The following is a 22568-nucleotide window of genomic DNA, read 5'->3' as shown; positions in this document are numbered from 1 at the left end:
ATTCAGCAGTGTGTTGGAGTAGCAAGCACAAAGATCTACAAACAAAAACCATGCTGGCATAAATAGCCGTTGCACAAATTAAACTTGCTGTTTGCATGTTTCATGAAAAAGGTTTGCGATATTAAGCTTTACATGTGGAAGAAGCACAAGCTTGACGTGGAAGCACACACATTTCCTAGATTATTTCCTTGATATTGAACTCCAAATAAGAAGTTATATTCCTTTTTTATTTCTTTGAAGTCATGCATCGGAAATTCACAGAGCCAACAGATATTTGTTAAGAAAGATATCTTTCAAAACTTCCCAACGATACAGAAATGTTCGCAAATCATTCAGACATATTGCCAATTTTTTTAAACAAACGTGGGGAATGCCATCACAACTCCATTTCCATTAAATGCAGTGTGTTCAAAGTAATACATGACTTGTAAATACCCAAGCATCAACACATTTTTTTTAACACACTGCAGAAATTGATGCTGCACTGTGAACAAAAACTGCTTTTTTTGCAAACCTTCAACTTCTCGTTCTAAAAGCCAAATCCTTATGAACTCAAACATTTCAGGTTTTCTTTTTTAATTAGACTTCCAAGCACCCTTCTAATAACTGCTTTGGGAAATGTTCAGAAAAGAATCGCTTTCACCTTGACAGTTGAACACATTTTGGCCTGGTGTGCCTTTCCAAAGTTCCATACTTCTAAAGTACCACACTATTCAGTGACTTGGTGGACGATGTGGTAGGCAATCTGCCAGTCGGTATCCATAGAAACTGTAGCATCCAATGACACGGGGTTAGCCTGTCCCATACTCCATGCTAAATTTAATTGAAGTTTTCATGAATTCATGCACTGTACAATTTATGGTTGCACATCCTCCTTATTACTCCCTAAACCCAGACATTCTCATGGCGTTATATTGGAGTAGGCTTGTCTGCATAAGGCAGGCAATGCCCATGCTCACATGCAGACCTAGGCAGGTCCTGGGAAAATCAACAGCTATAATAGACACTTTAGAATAACAAAAACCCTCACTAATCTGGTCAATTTTGTAGAATTCCCAGGATTGATGTCAATTACAAAAGCATCTACAAAGACTAAAGATCCTTGATAACGTTGCAGACCCATTTCACACAACACAATATTGAATCTCAAGCAAATGAGCTGTTGTTTAAATGTGCATACTGAAATCCACAAACAGCATTCAGCACATTGATCCAGGAACTTGTGATAACAACGTTTAAAATGTGCTTTTCTTACTCGCAAAGCTGTCTATGACAGTTCATAAGTTTTCATTGTTTCAGTTTTGAAATCTGGAGAGAGATATTGGAAAATAAACCATTTTTCCTTCACTGAACAAATGTGACAAAGCAGACGTATTTTACGAAGAAAACATTAAAATTGTCAGTATTTTAGAGATTGGCAAATAAGCAGATTTCCAAACTGCAACGCTCATGTGTAAATATACATGTAACAGGAACCTGGTGAACCATGTACATTTGCAGCTTCAATAAAGTAGAAAGGAATACACGATTGTATGGTACCAGTTGGCTAAAAATGCCATTTCAACTGTCTCACTTCAAGAGTGGTTCAAACTTGATTTTCCCAGAACCTGCCTTCAGTAAATACCTTTGACCTAAAACCATTTACTTTGCGACTAAGGACCAGGAGATGCAGAACGTTCGTAGACCCTGATGCATATTCAAGACATCTGAAAAGATTGTCTTTGCAATTGAGGCCCCTGCATAAGATTGCCCTTGGATTTTGCTACACGTATTTGCTTTGATCCTTGTTGACAACTCACTTTTAAAGTCACTTGAAACACACTTGGTTTTGAGGAAAGTTGAACTGTTTTTAAGAATGCGTATGCCTACCACATAAAATAAGTGTGGGACACTTATTTGCATTTACGTTAAAAAAAAGGGGAAAATGAACGTTTGCGAAAAGATCACAAATGCAAACCATAAGCAGGTTGTGTTGTGAGTTCAAACTTTGAGGAAGCTCTAAGATCTGAAGGCCTCTGTGACTGAAGTTCATTTTAACAGAGGGAAAAAAGTTCAATCTCTTGCTGAAAATCTGGCTGTCAATTTCGCATGAAACTTGGACTTTGACCCAAAAACGAAGAAATTCCAATCTTTACAAAACTTTGTTCACTTCTCAATGGCATGAGCGTAAAGTTAAAAAACAAGGAAATTCGCTGATCTGAGGAAAAGTTGCATGTCTGAAAGGTGTGTAAGATACTGGCCAACTTTTCAAGCCAAATGCAACAAGTACTGACTTTTGAAAGCCATTTGTACAACATGTATGAGATATTTTTTACCACAACTGCATAATTTGTAACACAGGCCCTGCTATTTTTGTGCCATGGAGCGATATGTACATGTACTACAACATGGGCTATGAACAGCAGCCAAGTTCAAACTCAACACATGAACTTCTTGGATGTTGTGTTTACACAGGTTTAGGTGTGAATCATTGTTTATGGAGACACAGTGCATAGTCAGCAGTTTCCACTAACAGCAAACTCCATGAATATTGGATGTGTGATTATATTTACTTGTTCTCTGCCGTGAACTGATTCATGCAGATTAGGGAAGGATGTCTTAATAGCAGATTTGTTTTTTCCTCTTTTAGATCAAGTTGTTGGAGAATTTCCTTTTACTGGTTTATTTTAAAACTATGAACTCAAGGTCAGTGCATAACTGAACAAAATTTTGAGAAGAAAATGATCTTTGTTAATCATTTTGCTGCTTTTCAACCAAATGAGTTAACTACTGTTCATTATTCGCTCCAGATGGCTCCATTTAAGGGCAATGAATTTCATTGAATCAAATTGTTTATAGTCATAAGGACACATTTCTCTGACTAAACTGGAAACGAATAGTCTGTAACCGATTCAGTGCTAATGGAATAATAGTGGTTGGTTCAGTAAATGCAAACACTTTTCTCACCCTCAAGAAATTAACCCTTAACCAGACCTGACCTTCTTGACTCACAACTGAGTACATATTGTACCTAGAGAAATGAGACTCAGATGTGGATGCCACAAAAACTTCCACCCAGACTCCAGGTTCAAACTATGCCCACAGACACACATATGCATCCTATATATTTGTGACCGGCTCTAGAAAAATGGGTAATAAGTCGCCAGATTCAGGTTAGGAGTTTTTGATATGGTTGGATTGTGTATATCAAAAGCTACATTTTGATATATAAATGACCGCTCTAGCGTATTGCGCTCTGAAGATATCCACATTTTTTGATTCAATAAAAGCACTTTTTGGGAAAGTTCAGAAGGTGTAGCACTTGGAAACACAATGCTATGTAGGATTTCCTACTCCATGATCAATTTTTCATCTTTGTTCATTAGTATCCATGTTTGTAATCACAAATTCTGAAAATATGTTATAAAAGCTATTAAAGGAAACAACAAAATCATGTTTTAAAAGAAATTTTGCCCTCTCCAAATAGAACGGCTCGTAACATGTTTTGGCATTGTGCGACTTATTACCCTGTTTTGCAGAGCGGGTCACATTTACAACAAACTACATGGAGCGTGATGGTCTTCAGTCTAAGGCAATAAATATCCAAACTATTTATGGGGCTTCAAAGTTTTGCAATATATGACACTGCAATTATTGTATCCAGATTTGGAAATGACTTGCAGATCAAAAGAAAATCTGATGATTGGTATTTTTTATTTCATGATTTGATCGATGCATTTCTCTTTGAATCAAATGGTCTTGATCAAGGCACTGATAACAACTTGACTTTATCACACAGGGATACTAGAAGATAGACTCTATATGGACTCTGGTTAAACTACTTCAACAATGACACCCATACATATCTGATGTACATGTAGGCATACATGTAGCTTGCGGTTCAAGTCTTCTACCAGTCTGAGAATGGTACACTGGGTGCAGTGGTATCCATTAGAGGAACACAGCTTGGACTAGAATGTTTATAGAATGACAGCAGTTCATAAGCCATTATCTCTTCAGTTGATGTCAAGTGTTTTACTTTTATCCGCCAATTTATCTGATGGAAAAGGTTTGGAATATTACGCAAATTGTGATGCAGTGAGTTTAGACACTGTGCACTCAACGTTGCATTAGGAACAGTGGATGGTCAACTATTCAACCATTGATCTTCCAAGCTTCTAGGTTTACCGTAAGCTTATCTGTAGCCAAAATATGAGGTCCTTGATTCAAAGAATATTCCAATATTCAATTTATCCAAGAATAATACAGTTCTTGCAAAGAGAAAAAACACTTGTCATAACCTTGATCAAGATTGTTCAATTACAACATCAAGAGGGTATTTTGGAGTCAGATTTTACTTTTGGCATTGCTAGTGGCGTAGCTTGGAGGAGGGATGTTGGACGGTCAAGTCTACCAATGTAGCAGACGGCAATATTCTTCATAAGTTTCATGATTCCAGAGATCTGACCATTGGCTTCTGATCTCTCTACAGAGGAGAAATGAAATGTCTCCAGATGACATGCAAGATACATGTACTTTCCTAATTCCTGGGCATACAGGTTGCCCATGTGCCTCTTGTACGGGAAGGGTGCTTGCCACAAACTCCTCCTGAGATGCTACTCCAGAAGTGATTCCCAAACCACTGGTGGACAATTTGGAGCCAATGCTGGGCATTTAAATGCATAAACATCTGAAAAATTCCCGCAGAATTCTGCTTTATCTGACTAGATTTGTCTTTTTCCCTGTGACAGATGACAAATGGGAAAGCCCACAGATTACAGACAGCAACTCGGCAATTAATGGCTGTCAGGGTTAACCAAGCTTTGCTCAATACTGTCACACCAGGATTAGTAAGAACGAGGCTCAATCTTAACAGATTGGATGTATCACAAAGCTATGTATGAATAGCCTCAACCTGTTTTGCTGTTGTTTTTTTCAAATAGGAAAATGAGTGAGTAGGAGACAATCATATTTGTAGTTGTTTGAGGTGAATATGGCCATCCAATCATTAAGTATACTAGAGTTGGCCTATTGGCTCAATATTTGTCCAGGTTGCAAGCCTACTCTTGATAAACTGGTCACTCAGCAACTATGACTTCAGTTATACTGCATCCCTCCCCAGTTGCTACGCCACTGCATATTACCTTAGACTGAAGACCATCTGTGCATTACCACCTTGTTCATACAGACTACAGCCCTACTCCTAGCCATGAGATACACAGTTGGGTTTAGCAAGTAAGACACCAGGATGTACAACCATTTTTGTTTACACCAGTGCATGAATTAGTTCTACAAACTTCAATTAAACTTACCATGGACCTTGTGGCTGGGACTGGCTCCCCGTGTCGATGCCACAGTTTCTGTTTTAGGATACTGAGAGGCAAATTGGTACCCAATCTCCCAGGCCATTCACTCCTGATGAAAGGGGAACACACACTCCATTCCCAATTTGCCCCCCAACCTTAACCTCCTTTGGTATTTTACTATTCTCCCTTTGGAGTTGGAACTAACAGCAGAGGTTGAGTTTTCTTCAGGAGAAACCACAGTCCCTAAGCTCAGCAGAGAGCCTTCTAGGGTGTGGACGTTTTCCAGTTCCATGTAATATTGTCACTATAGGAAAACTGTCAAAGGAAAACTTGCCAGACCTCAAATTGTATCCAACTAATGCCAGCTGCTGGATGTTTGAGGGTCAGTGATGTGACATAAAGGGACAGCAGAATTTGCTGTATAGAGTGGCATTGCATTTGAATGGTCCTCTCTGATGAAATCTCCAGTCAACATATGACCAGATTCAGGAATATGTGTGTTTCCTGTGTAATTGGAGTGAATGGTCCTGGATACATCGTCCACCAAGCCTTCTACCAGGGTGGTTCTTCTATATGAATGCACACCAGTAATCTCCACAGCAGTTTCAAGAGTTCTGCTTCTCTTTTTTTCTCTCTGATTTTTTTATTAGCGACATTTTATCTTTTGCTTCTGCAATTTACACATGAATTGGAAAATACTTGATGGCACTACCACAACAAATTTGAAATCTTTCAGTTTGAATGAATGCTTTGAGAAAACAGCTTTTATAAAATGCTTTCCAATAAGGATTCTAGTTTGGAGTTTTGGACTTTGGAGAAAATGCACCACACGCAGCATTTTGCACAAATCGGCACAATCTGTTTATTTGAGATATTCAGTGTGCTTCCAAAAAGCTTGCATTCTTGATGGAAAAAATTGGGAGCCACATTAAAATATTTGGCACACAGAACTACAAGTTGCTTGTAATCACAGAATGTTTGCTTTCAAAAAAAGCATCATTTACCATGGAATTTGAAGCTCAACTTCTTTCCACATTATGCATTCATTCGTTGCTTGATTGACTGATATTTTACGATCTATTTCATCCACTTTTAGATGTTTTCTGGGAACTCAACAGGTATGTTTAAACAGAACTTCATGACTGCACACTGCTTGACAAGTGACATTGGAACATGTGAATACAATAACAGTAAAGATATTAGAGTTAAATGATGGAAGCTATCCAGCATGAATGTGGGTTAAAACAACTGGCCTAACATCCTGAGACACTGTTGAATATATGAGGAAACCCACAAAAAGGGACCATTTTGTACATCTCCCATCTCCTCAGATCAAAGACAAAGATGTAATGAACTCTTGAAATGTCAAGTGAGCAATGGCAGAGTAGATGCAGAAGTGTTCTCTTGGGTTGCCATCCCTGGAGCAGTGGTTAAGTACATCTGCTTGACAGACAAAATGACCAATTGCCAAAGTTAAGAGGATCCTTACCATGTTACAGTCAACCGAGATATCCACTATCACCCAGACTTGCAAGATTTCAGGAGGTTGTATACATCACCAACAGCTGATTCACAAGCCAATGCAGATAGCAGGCAACCACCAACCTGTCAGTGTCTGTGGGCAGGGAACACACTTGCACGCACCAGGAAGGCCTGCATGTGACTGGGCTAAGAGGTTTTGATTTGGTTTGCCTGGAGGTAAAACACAACAATGTACACATTAGTGTGAATGTTCCAAACAAGAGATTAAATAGAGTAGAATCAGCACTTCAATTACAGAGGAGACCTGCTGCGCTACTTTTTGGAAAAAACTACATTAATCTTCATGTTGCCTCTTTAGAAGCAACGGCTGATGCATTTGAACTTGAAACGACATACAACAAAAAACAAAGTTTATAAGGTTCCTTGCCAAAGAACCCATAGGCACTGCAGGCCCACTTTTTGACTTAAGTTTGTCAAACTTTATACCTTGGTTTTTACTTTGACAGAAACTGAAGTTCGAATACATGAGTTATAGCAGTCTCTTCCAACAACTCTTATAGCATCTTCATTGTTTGAATTTAGGAGGCTTCAATCTGTGCTGATTATACTCAAGGTGCTATGTGTAAGATGGGTCATACATGTTTACCTCTGAATCAATTAAGAATTAAGGTGCAATATGTGCTTCTTGATTGGGCAAATACAGGAAAACAACTGCAAATAGTTAGAATTGCTACAATTATTTTGCTCATTTAGAATTAAACAATACACGTAAGCTTGGGTTTGTGGTTACAGCATTTTCGTGTAGGAAAAAATTGTTTTGCAAAGATGCAAGGTTTGGATAAGAACAGTGATTTGGGTTCTACTTGTCTTCACAAGCAATCTTAACAGATCAATATTTTTTCCATGATTCAGAAGTCCACATACTGTGATGAACACTTCATCTGAATGGAGACAAGTCTCACATTCAACTGATAAAAGAAGCTATCAAGATGAACTTTACAGGCATTTTAGGAAATAGTGGATTGGTGGTTGAAGTGATATTGACCCATCCTACATGCAGCTTTGAAAGGTTTTACCATTCAGGCATTTGACAATAGTTCTAAAAGAAATTTGTTATATGGGAACCAGCCCTCACATAATGTACACATGCAATATTTGGCTCAAAATTTGTTTGCAGAAGATACATGTACTGTTTCTTTTGGCAAGAATAGAAATATGAAAAATACTGTCCAACTTTGATAACCTGAACATGTTTCTCAAATGGTTTGGACGACGAGTCCTTCACATTCTTTTACAGTTTCAAAATTTAGTTTCAAAGATTTTGCACATTTTTGTGCAGTGACTGTTGTGAGGGGCTGGCTGTGAATGTAATCCAGAAAAAAAAAACAACTAAGGAATGTTCGATTAAATTATTGACTTTTTACAGAGTCTGGTTTTCACAAACATAGTTCTGTCCCAGTGGTGTAGATCCTAATGGCTTTATTTGTTTTGCCTTGACAATTTGTCCATTCTTTACACAAAACAAACTGAGGAAACTCCAAATAAAAAAAGTGACTTGAGAAAATCTGATGATTGATTTTGACTGTGCTAGAGCCTACTTCTTATGCTGATAAATTTGTCGACATGTACTTCCCAAAGATGATATGGGCATTAATTCTCAAGTACTGCATCAACATTTGTTCACACAATACAGCCATTTTAAGCTATATGATTGAGCTGTGATTGGAACACTTAGAAATCAGTTCTAACTCTACACCACTGGTCATCCACACTCCATTTTTCTTTAAAACCAATGTCCTTTCAGATAATACTGTCCATGGCAGGTTTTCTTTACATTAGCAGCACTGAAAGGCTACAGGTTAGAAGTTTATCAAAGTGTGCAGTGAAAGGATGGTCTTAAGATTAAAGTCCACTGCAGAGGATAACTCAGTGCAAGTCTCCATGTATTCTCCACATAACTAGATTCAAACTGCAGCATGTGAGCTCCAACTTGCATCCATGAAAGACGGCTCAACAAGTGTGTGCTACAACACATCTTTAGGAACACACTGTCCATGCACTGCGATGTTCACTGTGATGTTCACGATGAGTCTCTGATGGTCACTCCTACAGTACAATCTCATTGCTATGATAACCTCTCTCTATACAACCAGCAGAATTTCCCCATGGTGCAGGTGGATAATGGACTTCTCCATTCTTAGTGAAGATGGCACTTCTTGAAACGTCATCCTTAACACCTTGAGGAATGCCTGTCCAAGATCCATACCTGATGAATAATAAAGAGAAGATTTGGACTAAATGAGTTGTGCATTATGTTATGGTTTGGATGTGATTTACAAGAAACAACTCTATGAACAAATTATTATTAGATTCAAATGTCTTCCAAGAAATGCCTACAATTCTGAACCAAATCTCAGACATTGCAGCCAAGTACATTTCAAGTCCAAATAAATTGGAGGGCCCCTCACCTTTAATGCTGGCTAATATATGTGACAATGTGAAAACAAAAGTGCAAAACAAAATCAATATAAAACCATGACAGGGCAGGGGTGATTGTATGCAAGTAGGACATTCATGACATGAATAACAATGTGCATTAGCAAGCCTGCACAGTACACTAATGTACATGTAAAAATGATTATTAGACATTCATTTGACGACTGACAATCATACCTTTGTTCCAAGTCAGCTTCGGGTTGGTTGGTAAAACATTTTAAAGTTTTCGGAGGACAAGAAAATTTGCCTATCCACCTGGTGAGTCAAATGGCAAATTGTCTGTTCTTTTATGTTTTAGACCAACAATATTTGACACAGTTTAGCCCCATTTGAGGAAAAAATCCCACAAAACAGCCCAAATGAGTCAAGTAGCAGAGTTACTCACCCGGTTGCTTTGAGTATGAGCAGCACTGAGTCAGAACCACAGGTACATATACATGTACTGTAGGTAGTACACACCAGAAACTATGGCACCAACAAAGGCTGTCAACCAAATACATGTACACATGTACTTGGTGGTGTCTCTCATGAGGATGAAGGTGGATCTCAGATGAAGATATCGAGTCATCTCTCCTTCTCCTGCAATAAACAAAGAACATTAAGATTCAGGGTTATCCAGTGATCTGTCATTTATATACTGGTACAAGTTAAAACAAAATAAGAACATACCCGTACATGTCAGTGTTCTCCTCCGCTCTGCCAAAATTTTGGGTCGCCCCGCTAAAATTTTGGTGCCCTGCTAAAATTTGTGCCACCCTGCTATTTTTTTGAGTAATGTATTTTTCCCTGAATGTCTACTTTCTCAAGATTTTAATAAAAAAGAGGTTTACTGCAGTTTGTGGATCGAGTTTGAGTTTACCGACAACGCTTATGATGTACTGACAATGACAAGGAACACCAAGAGTTGAGTGCAGCACGAGTCTATACATGTCACGTTATGTAAAGCATGTGTATTGGTGTAGACTGGTCCCACTCCTAACGTATAACGCATTTTCAAAATGTAGTAGCGTCGAGAACCAGTTTATTAAAGCAGACATTCCTTAATGCAAGAGGGCGTATTTTTTTAAAACTAGGCTGGGGCCAAATAACTTGGCTATGGCCTGATGTTACGCGCCAGTTTAGAGAGGCCGCAGCCAGTTCCCAATTCGTCAACGTGTAATTTAAAGCCACGGCCCGATGAATGATTCGAATCTCAGATCTCAGGTGATCGTTGGCTACCTACCATTATGCATAGTCAACCTCGTGTCCCAACAAACCACTGCGTATGTTTTGTACATGTACACATACATTGTATTGCGCAAGCATGTACATGTACATGAGTGCATGTGACTGGTACTCGCGATGCAACATTGTTTTGTGGAGTGTGTGCAGGCGCCAGTGGAACGACCGTGCCATGCCTGAGTGGCCCCCATGCTCTCTTTCGATGGATTTTTAGGACGCAAGCTGGAAATTGTAAACTTATCTTTGCCTGAACATATTTCTTTAGTCCTTTTCTATTCAAGGGCACATTTTGAGGCTTGTTTTTACTCTGCCTTTTCACAGTCAACTGATCATTGAGAAAACCGCATGCTCTGCTCATCTTAAGCATGTCTCAAGTCACTAACATGACTAAAGTTCTGCTAAAAATGATCCACAAATTAAAATAATTTTGTCATCAAATCTTTTGATGAAGAAATTCCTCCTGAAGAATATCATAGCCAATATTTCATGTTGTAAATGCAATCGGATTTGGGGCCAAACTACAGACGAAAGTGAACTGGAAATTGCCCCAGAATGCACCACAGAGCATCTAGAATAAAACATTTTCTGGGGCCCTTAAGTGGGCCCCGGACCCCACGCCATAAGGGCTTCACGCTCGCAATTTTGTCTACCGCCCTGCCAAAATTTTCGGCTGTGGAGAACACTGCATGTCTCTTGAAATATGACCAGCATATTGAAGCACTTTTGTAAAATGTACAAGTATATCAGTGTGCATCATCAATTAACCAGATAATTTAAATCAGTTCCATACATGTAGAACAATCATTTTGTTTAACTAAGCCAAAAATGTGGCTAGTTTAAGCCAGACGAATACATGTACACGACTAGATCTGCAGACAAAATCAGATGTGAATTTGTTTTGGAGGGGGCGAACAATGTCAACAGAAAAGTCCAGTAAGCTGATGTCATACTGAGAAAAAAAGCTTTACAGACAATAAAAATGGTTGTTTTTGGGGTTCAGATGTATCTATGAAACCTTGATGTACATTTAAGATGGGTTGTACAATGTAAGATAACAGGAACACTTGTGCTGTACCACCAGAAGGAAAGAAGTTTAAAGTTCTGAGTTTAAAAAATGACTGGCATATTATGAATTTTGAACTGAATGACATATAAAAACTCTACAGCATGCCATATGTTATGGAGACTGATTGTGTCATTATTCACAGTAGGTATGCACATGTCCATGAATGTCCAAGGTGGCAAAAGTGTAGGTGCTTCAATGAATATGTACAGCAGGGTTTTCAGAATATTTCCCTCCAAATAATGGACAATAGTAAGGGTAGGACTTGAACTCCAATGTATTTGTATTCATGAGAAGCATGTTTGTCCCCCCCCAACATGCAGTACACTCTTCTTCTTACATGTATTTTAAAAGTCTCAACGTTTGGAAGAAAGGATAGCACTTTTAAAAAGATTTTAATAATTGGTCTCCAACATTCTTAGGTCAATGAGAAGAGCTCATTTGTCTGAGTATAATTATACAGCATGTATTTACAGCAAGTATTTTTGGGCAGTATGCATAAATTTATTTGAATCGTGCTTGACATCATGGTGTTGGTGTTCAATTCAATATGTAGTTTTGCATATCCTGAGAAATCTGGTTACCAATGTCATTTTGTTACAGTTGTCCTGGGTGTGTATTGTTTTGTTCAGCTGACGTATCAAATACACATTTTCATCCGAGATGAGCCATTTGCCATTCAATACATCCAAAATGCCTGGGAGAAGGTCACAAGTTCTCCACTGTACCTGTATAAACAATCATGAATGGTACACCGTGTCCCCAAAGTATGTGCATGTACTTACAGATTTGTCATGAAGTTTGCACTACCGGTTTGATAGTACAGCCAGCCCATCCTCTCTACAACCTAAGCTCCTGGCCAGTGATCTACACATACATTCATGAACAGTGTACAGGAAGCATATGGTGGCTGGAAAAGGGACCCCTCATCAGCTGCCAGAACCATGCTCAATGCATTTCATCTCAAGACCAAGTTCTGAAGTAAAAAAGAAAAGAGAAACAAGTATGAATGTTACTTTAGTCAACTTTTAAGTTAGAAGTTAAGTGTACTAGATGTAGCAAGGAAAGACCTTTATTTCATGGAATGGACTTGACTTATGATATATGCATAAAACACTCAGCAATATTCTAAAATACATGTATTGACATTCCATGAAGCCTTTATAGAACTCTGCAAAAGTTTCATTTTCACAACAGACATCTTGTCTCTGACATGTCCTCAATACCGTTCATGGAAAACAACCACTTTGAGGAAAAAATGAATGAAACTCATTTAATACAAAACAGGAAATGTCATGCATGAGCATGGGTGGATCCAGGATTTTACAGAAATAAAAATACAATGGATTCATCAACCGAAAATGGCCGTGAGAGATTTAAGAGGCATTACATTTCTTCATACTCAAAACGGAAGCCTTTCGGTAATTCTTCGTATGGCTGTTTTCCCTACTTATGTTGTACTTTGATGTGGTTTTGCAGTTTGTGGACCCAAATGATCAACTTTCACTGGATGGATTACCCTTGTTAAAGATAGTTTAAATAATACATGTATAATCCTACTGTAGGCCAAAATAATGTACACGTACACGCAAATATTCATTGTGAACAATTATATGGTCAATGTCGTGTTAGATTCAGGGGTGTGATTTGGTAAAATTGAAAAATCCACGAAACATTCGTCGGAGGGTTTTGCAAGTCATGTCGGCCACAGCTTCCCTACAAATCGCAGCATTTCTATTTGATTATAGGAGGAGATTCTGGTAATACATGTACACGTACATGTAAGCCACCACAAGAGCTGTTCTTACTTTGAAGGATACAATTATAACATTTACTGCAACAAAACTCTTGTCCTCATTCACTTCAATTGCAATTAGCTGTAATTGATGACAATCAAAAACCTACATTGTAGAAGTGTCATACACACACAAATGCAGTTATCAGTGATCCACAAAATTTTATCACAATTTATTAAAACTGAAAACTGTCTCATACAGATGTGTACTGCATTACTTGTGACACCACGTGCACTTGCAGTGCCCAGGTTTGTTGATTTTCAGGAGAAAGTTACGATAACATACATGTATCTATTCCCCTTGGTTAATGCTCTGTCCACCTGGGTTTCCAGCCAGGAAAATTTCCAAGAATTCTTTAATCCTCTGTCTACATTCAGATCTCCTTCCTTACCGACTACCCTGTATGACATTTTTTATGGATGTCAACGACATCAGACCACCACGAGAACGAAACGCAATGGTAGATGGATGCAAGTTGTATACAGTGCATGCAACGACAACACGTGTCCCGTGCATACACACACAGCAAACGTACAGTGTGTACACTGTACAGTACATGTAAATACAAAAAAAATGATCATACCACTGGCCTGGGTCCCTACATGTATGTTTTAACAATGATACCCCCTCCGTTCAATTACCCAAGTATCTGACGCATTTCCAGGGGGAGTAACAACGCAAAAGCGCATGCTACACACCTAAACTTGTGCAAATCTTTTGCTTAGTTTCGCACCAAATATCTCAGTCTTTGCGTTACACATTGAAAGCATTGACAATACGGAAATCCGGAAAGTCTCAAAGAAATTCCGCAAATCTGAAAAAATCATACCCCTGTAGATTACTACATGTAGGTACATGTAATTTGAAAGTGTCGGCAGCACATGAACGATACATGTAGTGCTACTTTCATAAGTCCTCCAAATGACCTCTTTTGGGGGACTTCAGTGTCAAAGCCAACATACAGTACATTGTTACAGCATGGAGACATAAAACATAGAGAAAGTTCAGTAACAACTTTTGGCGTAAAGCTAATAGTTCAGTCTGCAAGTCAAGTCATTGTAAATTAGTCTTTGAGCAAGTCTGAAAAAGTTACCACTGTAAGCACTTGCCTTGACCCAAACCCCTTGCAAATTAATTTACACAACTTGAAAACAGTCTAGGCAGCAACAAGTGCATGTGTAGTTATCCTGGCAAAAAAGGGTTTCATAACAGCAACTGTGATTTAGAAACAAGGCATTCAGCAAGTAATATATCATAGAGTTGCATCTCTCTTACACATTTTGTCCATATGCAGACATAAATCCAACTCATTTTGCATGGTATTTTATTTATTGTGACAGTTGAAAAAAATATAAGAGACGATAAAAACATCAATCATCCACCGGTGATTTTAGTCCGTTAAGTATAAAAATGTTGTGCGCGTGTCTGCATGTTGCATGTGCCAAAGACCTGTAAGGAACTTATGCATTGGGTCAAATTGAATAAACTGCACCAGGAAGTACATGTAAAGGACAGTAGTTTCGTGGCTCATTGCCGAGGGGGAGATTGTTAATCTTTGGTGCAACTTACATTTATTCACCGATTTTGGGGAGTCCAAGTTATGCCAACTTATTAGTGGTATAACTTACTTTTCCTCAGGTGGATCAAACAGAGGGATGACTCAATGGTTTAGGAACAACCACTATTTAGCACCTTGTTTGAAGGTACCCCATGACTTGCATTGCTTGCATACATGACCATCCGGCAGTATCAGTTGCCAGGAGTATAAGCCAAGGCCTACATGTACAGTATATGTACATGTATAGTAAAAAATTACCGTCATTTCAGAGTATGTATGGTTTCAGGTCAGGTCCTCCATCCAAACACATTGGAAAACATCAACAACTGATATGTAGCATATGAATATAATTTGAAAGTTGTATTGCCCATACTTGAAGCAAACCTATTTCCACAAAATTTCCTGCCCCAACATGAGGCTGATCACCTGCTTCTGTTGATGCATCATGCATGCTTACCACACGATATACAGACACTGTTTGTTAGCTTCCATTTATGATTACCTGAGTGGTGTCGTGGTATGCATTGTCCATCATTCTTAGATTTGCATTATCCATAATTCTTAAGATTTGCAAACTGTTCATTTTTGACATTAATTAAGGCAGAGTTTTTAGCACTTTTTGTGGCAATTATTGGTAGCTTTCAATCAGCACAAAAAATTGCCACCCCCATCATTTGCAAAGGACAATGCAATCCAATTTTCAACCAGTGACAGTGAAGCCAGACAATTTTGTTTAGGCCCATTTGAGAACAAATTTGGGTCAAAGTACAGAGTGTATGCAGTATGGTAACTCCTAGGGAATTCTTCCCCCCCCCCAAAAAAAACAATTTAAGTGTGCCATGCAGGAGGACAGTATGTATAAACAATACAATGTACATGTACATACATGTACATGTACTAGGCAGGTTGCTCAAAATACATGTATGGACCATTAGATAGTGTACATGTAATGTTCAACTTTGAAGGTTCGTTTTTCCTGAAGTGAACAGCAGTGGATTAATTTCCAATGTTTGATGTAACGCGGGAAGTCATGGCTGATATCTTGAACAATGATGACCGTGTCAACCGTTCAACTTAATTGGAGTTAATTAAAGTCTTGAACGTCAGCATTTTTGACAGACATGAACTCCCTGTTAAAATCCAAGCCAATAGAATTTACTGAGGAGTGATAATCCCCAAGGTTATTTTACACAGATTTATATGTGGTGAAAGGTGATAATATTGTTGCGTTCCCTATATATCAAGTCGATGGTAGCATGGACTTCATTAGTGTCTACAGGATGTGATATTTGGGGTCAACCATTTATTAAAGGGTGGACGTGAAACAAGGGGTTTGGGTGACAGTCAAACTGTATGGTTGGTTTATTGCTCTCACTTCTCTTCATCAAAGTTCAATGTGGATTTGAAGAAGGTGTAGCTTAACATAATACAACACACAAAAGGCAAAGTTATAGAGAGGCGAAGTTGTATATGAGTGTAACTAAACTCAATTTGGCAGGACCATTGGAAATGCAAGTCAGACGGAGTGGGTACGATACGTGTGTGTAGCATCGCACAGCTAGGCTACATTCATCAGGCCGGGCCGTGGTGGGAGCTGTCCCGGACCACCACGGTGACTAGCAAGGGCTAGACGGGGCCAGTGCCGGTATGTACCGACCGCACTGCCACTCAGACCGCAATGAGTTGAGCGCAATGATAAGATCACCGCACTGGGTACCATTGGCTCAGCGTAGAGACAAGGAGGACTGGGCTAGTTAGCAGGACATGGGTGGCGAGGGACACGGGGGTGTCTCGTCCGGCAATCGGTTCAGACGTAGCGGTGATGGGCCGCTACGACTCTCGCTAGCACCCTGGGCTAATTCATACCGCTCTCGGATCGGTCCAAGCTAAGCTAGCTGGCCATTCATATGGTTACATTTCTTCGCCATAAGAATGGTTACTATCGCACTTCTCTCGGTAAGGGTCCAACCGCCGCACTACGTTGGGTTCCGCTGTCGCAATAAGGGTTTGGTCCGCCGCACCTGACCGACGAGCTAAGGAAAATCTGCTCTATTTATAGGATTCTAGAGGCTTAGGAATTAATCAAATATGAGTGTCGCTGAACAGCTCAACCAATGAAAATCTTCCATCTCAAAGGGTCACATGACTTCCTGCTAGAGTCGTGTGCAAGAATCTCAGTGTCGTGTGTAACAATGTAAAATACAGAATAAGAAGTCACGTGTACAAAGTGTAGAGCTGGGTGCGTGAAAGTGCTTACCCGGTCATCTGTGGCGAATGATTGACAGTTACAAAGTTTGAGGTTTCTGAACATTAGCATTTCAGGGAACCTTACCACGTCCAACCACGCAGCCACATGGAGGGGAATTTTGACATGCCAAAACTGAGCAGAGAAAACCCAAAGATAAAGGAGTGAAGGAACACGCGATCACGCCAGAGTACAGCATGAATAACTTGATACAAAATTAGCGTCTCTGCTACATATCCATAATGCATACTGTAGCTGAGCTAAATAAGAGACCCTGAGAAATGCAAGTACCAAGAACGAGTAAAACTAGGGGGCGCTAGAATTCCAAGATTTGCGGGTGCGCAACAATACTTACACAGATTAAAACCAGAATCCCGAAATTAAAAAGTACAACAAAAGCTTTAACAAAGAGTGCAAAAAAGCACTGCCAAACCATCATCCTTTTACGACTGGACCGATCTCATTTTCTTCAAGTACGTTCCTGAAAACTGCAATCCAAAATACCGATCGTGGCGATTTTGCGGCTTCCATCAATCTCTCGCGGTGACGTTAGAGAAACATTTCGCTGCATCATGGCCTGTTTGACCTTTGACATCAACCCAGATAGTGCGCCCTCTTTTTTATTTGATATTCATGAGCCCCTCCACGGAATCGAGACGCTCCACGATTTTTCTCTTCGGAACAATTTTTCTCAAAAGAAAAACCGTCATTCTGAATGAGGTTCGCAAAAAAAAACGTTTGAGACATAAAATACGATTCATGATGAAAATGTAATGCTCAGAGTTGTTCATTTTAATTTTATTTTCAGCAGAGTTATCTCCAAAATAACCGGCAAAATGAAAATTGCGCATGGAATTTTCGAGCACTACATGTGATAGCATTTTCAGAATTCTCGAACGTCATGAACACTTTGACGTGAAATTTTAAATGAATTGAACTCCATTTGATTTGCACTGGTAGCCAACCAAATGTCCACCATAAGTACAGTGTACATATTATGCCTAATTATCCCCATATAATCATTTTTATAAATCTGAAGGTGCTAATTTGTATTTTACATGTACATGATTAAAGTCACTCTTTTAGAAGTTTTGAAAAATGACACCCGGAGTTGCATTTTGGTCCATTTTATGAAGAACATGCCAGTAGAGTCCCCTAACATGACACACTCACTTCAACTTTCACTTGACTTGTCTAGTACAATGTTGAAACCCTTCACAAAGAGTTCCTTATGCTGTACCAACAACGATTGATGCCTCTCTGAACCAAGCTATAAAACTTGCTTGAAAGAAGCCTTTTCTAGTTATGTATGCGAATGTTTGCGAATTTTTCCCAGCTAAATTTCACTTTTTAGAACATGTTATCACATCCAAATAGCCCTTACAACATTGTAAAATAAAGAGAATATTGGTGCTGTCTGCATACGGAATTCTTCCCAAACTTCAAATTGATTTGGTTAAATATTGGTACAATAAATTTCATAATACATATGTTGTTAAACCTTTAACACTTTCAGTGTCATGAAAATTTGTCCAAAATTCAGAAAAAGCAGCATCCGGAAATTGGGCAAGAATTCAGCTGAGTGTTCTCTGACGTGGCACACTTCACAAAATCCTTCTCTAGAAATCACACATAGACATTTAAGAAATTCTTTTAAGTTGATCAATTCTAATAAATTCTAATTATTCCCATTTACATACTGGTACATGTACATGTACCTATTGACCATAGTAACACTGTTCTTGTACTTGTATTTTGGGATGCATTTTTAAGATTTCATTTTGCACTTCAGAAAAAACAATTAGGAAAAATTGAGGCTGAAAATAAAATTCCAGCCAGATGGAATTTCAAAGCAGGTGAGCACAATTTAGAATTAATTTTCACTTACATGTATGATGAAATTTGAGGTAAAAATATTGCGCCACCCAGGCAGATGGGCGAAAAATCAAAATGCACCACATTAGGGTACTGTACACCAACAATATCAGGACTAGGCCCACAACTACATGTACATGTAGGTACCATCATTTACCTAGTTCTGGATCGGAAAAGTTATTCAGTTACAAGCCACCAACAAAAAATCCTGAAATTCCAGTGAAATGTGGTCAGTTGTGAGCCTTGTATGTTGGAAATACTACCAAATTTTCAAAATTTTAACAATTAATTTGGATTTACAAGAGTGACAAAAGTTATGAGGACACTTTTCCTGGTTATGGATGGCATAAACCAGTACTTCACAAATAAAAAGTAACCACGCAAGAAATCAATTTTGCAGCCACAGCCATTTTAACAAGCTGATTTTCTGATGATGAATTTCCTAATTTAGAGAAAATAATTTCAATAATAACAATTCCAATGAATTAAAAAGTAGAACCTGCGTAAATTTGGACTTGACTTTTTCAGCTGTGCAGTGAATTATCAACAATACTAGGCTATCCCCCAAGCCATAGAATTGACAAACCAATTACATCACTAAGTGATCGCTTTTGGGCTAACAAATGGTAGGGACAATGAGAATTTTCAAAGTGGATATTTTCATTTGATTGTAAGTCACTCTTTCCAGTCATGTAATTCTGAGTCATTTGGCACCATAATGAACAAAATTGGTCAAGGGGTTGTGGAGATACACACATTTGTATTTTGTGAAAAAGACTGCTTTTGGTTCAAGTTTTTAATGAGAGATTTGGTTAACTGTGGTACCAGAGAGGCTCGTTTCTTCACATACACAAACATGTAAACATTTTTAGGTGCTAATAAGTCTTAAGCTTTGTACTGCTCTTTCTCTCTTCTTTCTTTGATTGGTATCCAAGGGAAGACATCCTGCAAAGTTGTAACGATGACGTTGAAGTTGGCACATTTGTTCATAGTTACCATTGCCATGGCAACTGGTCTAATATTCAATTTGATTATAAATAACAAAAGATTCATTTAAATTCAATGAATCTGTGTTCCACATGACCAGATATATCAACATTTGTTTTGTCAAAAAAGGAGTGGTGCCTAAACCAAATTTTATCTTCCAGTAAGTAGTTATTTTCAATTTAGTTTGTTTACAAAATGTTGGCACTACACAACTTGGTAAGCAAATTCAAATTGACAAATTTCTTGCTTCTTTTTTCATTTTTTGTGACAAAGTGTGGTTAATTGCCTCCCTTAGAAAAGTGATCTCTCCATAAAGTCATTGTAATGTACTCTGAAAACCAAAGCAAAATGAAGTCAACATTGGAGCAGAAAATTTAGCAATAGTCAGATTCTTCAATGCATTATTGTGTGTTATACTGATACATGTACATGTACGTGTGTCTGTTTGAATGGAAGTGCATGATATGGAGTTTTGTCAGAAAGTATAAGTTTAAACAGAAGCAGTTTTACAATAAAGAATTCGGGGTAATGGTATTCTAAATGAACTACTGACCCAAACAGAAGCAGTTTTACAATAAAGAATTCGGGGTAATGGTATTCTAAATGAACTACTGACCCAGACAACACACAATTATGAACAATGTACATGTAAGAAAATGATGAGTTTGCTAGCATTATTCAGCACGACAGTGAAGCACTTTGCAGCATTTGTGATCAAAGCCAGATGCAGTATAGAACGTTTTCCTACATGTAGTTCCGGATTTTGCTTGTACTCCAATCGCTTGAAGTAAAACTTCATTTCTTCTACTTCTAAGACTACTTCTTTTGTGTTCTACATTCTCAAATAAGTTCAGTCAGAAAGGTGAAATGTAAGCTTCTTGTAAAAATGTTTGTGTTTAGAAAACATCTAGAAAAGAAATTTCTGGCCAGCTAGATTTCCATCTCGAACTTTGACTTTTTTGAACGGCTTGTCCAAAATTAAGTGAGCTAAGAAATTGACCAAATTATACAAAATGGAAATCTGGCCAAAATCTGTAGAAGTTTTCTGAGAATGAAATTTGTTCAAGAAGAAGCCTACCCTACATTTCACCCTTCCAGCAGAACTTGTCTTGGAATGTAGAACTCAAGGACAACACAAAAGAGCTAGGTTTTTATTTCGAGCGATCCGGAACTTGGAAAACAAGTGGCCTCGGCCTTACGTTAGTTCACCGTCCAACCTCACATGTACTTGCCTTAACAAACACAAACATGACAATGCAAACAATAATTAGGCCTACATCATTTTTAAGCAATGTTCTCACTCCTTTCTCTATTCCACTGTACCTTTGAGAAATTGAAGCTGGGACACAAACTATGCCATGTTCACAAGTTCAGACTTTGACGGCAAAATCCTCAGAAATTCAGAAGATATGACTTCGTATTAAAACGCAACTAAATTGCAATACGTAGGGCCCACGGACAATAATGCATGCATTCTGGTGCCACTGGTGCCCGGCTAGGTTAACGTGGTAGTACGACGATTAGAATCATGCGCGGGGTTTTCAAGCAGTTAGCGCCCTCTATGGGTTAGTCAAAACTTAATTTTTTGTACACAACGCGCAGGGAAAACCCGACTCTTCGGGCAGCTTGTTCTCGTATGTTCAGGAACAGATTTGTTGTTCGTGGGTCGGCCGCTCGAACGCCGGGAACGTTACAACCGGTTGTCGTTACTAGTTACATGTATTTATAGTACGCAAGCCACATGCAAAATGGCGGCGTCCTTGTACATTCTTCGAGAGTTAATGTTTGGGCTAACTTATTAAAAAAATCATGTCTGTCATGGAAAATTATTCATGTTAGTTTTGCAAAACTTTCCATCGTCTCCATTTCTGTAAGCCATCTCGATAGCTTTTGCAGCTTTTCAAAAATCAAATCTCGCGAGTTTTCCTGTGTGTTCGTGTAAAACCCTGACGAGGAGGTGGTGTGTGAACTTGTTCCGAAAACAGTGTTCTTGGTTATGTTCCCGCCGTGCGAGCGCGAGAACGCGAAACCCATGTCAAGAACAGGTCGCCCGAACTCGACTGGATTATTTTTTTTCGAAGGGAAGTCCAACATTTCAATAGGCGGAGCTTTTCCAGAGGTGTGGAGAATAGTTTCCTTTCAAGACTGGCAATAGAATATCTATATGGGAAAAAAGGACAGGAAATATCCCTATACAGCTGTGTAATAAAAAGAAAACGGGGCAGGTCGAGTCAGGGGTGTAGTGTTTCATTTTATCCCGTATAAGGCAAAAGATCCGATTATACGCTTCCGTACGAATAAAAAAAAATAAAAAAATGAAATGATAAAATAAGCATCTTTTCTGTCAAGAGTTTAGTCAAAACATGAGGGACACCGTGTTTGTTTTCGAAACTTTCACCATGAGAACCCAATTTTCGGGAATTTTTAAAATTTCGTTTGACACAAATACCATTCTCGCGCTGAGCCCTACGAACATCTTTACGGCGAATTGCGGCCGCGGATCGAGGAGAGCCCACTCTTCCGAGATAGGTCACCCTATACCTAAAACGTCTTCTCTCCA

General features: G+C 38.7%; 1 long non-coding RNA gene across 2 annotated transcripts in view; it reads left to right on the top strand.

Annotated features, from left to right (window-relative positions):
• The window catches only part of LOC147800005 (uncharacterized), a 423432-nt gene that overhangs the window by 375857 nt on the left and 25007 nt on the right, over positions 1-22568 (top strand). The window lies entirely within an intron of this gene.

Source organism: Acanthaster planci, linkage group LG02 (genome assembly GCF_054643075.1).
Source record: "Acanthaster planci isolate LZ-2023a linkage group LG02, COTS_SCS, whole genome shotgun sequence".
In the NCBI taxonomy this organism is placed as follows: domain Eukaryota; kingdom Metazoa; phylum Echinodermata; class Asteroidea; order Valvatida; family Acanthasteridae; genus Acanthaster; species Acanthaster planci.
Note: the sequence above shows the minus strand (reverse complement) of the source record. Positions and strands in the feature narration are given on the sequence as shown.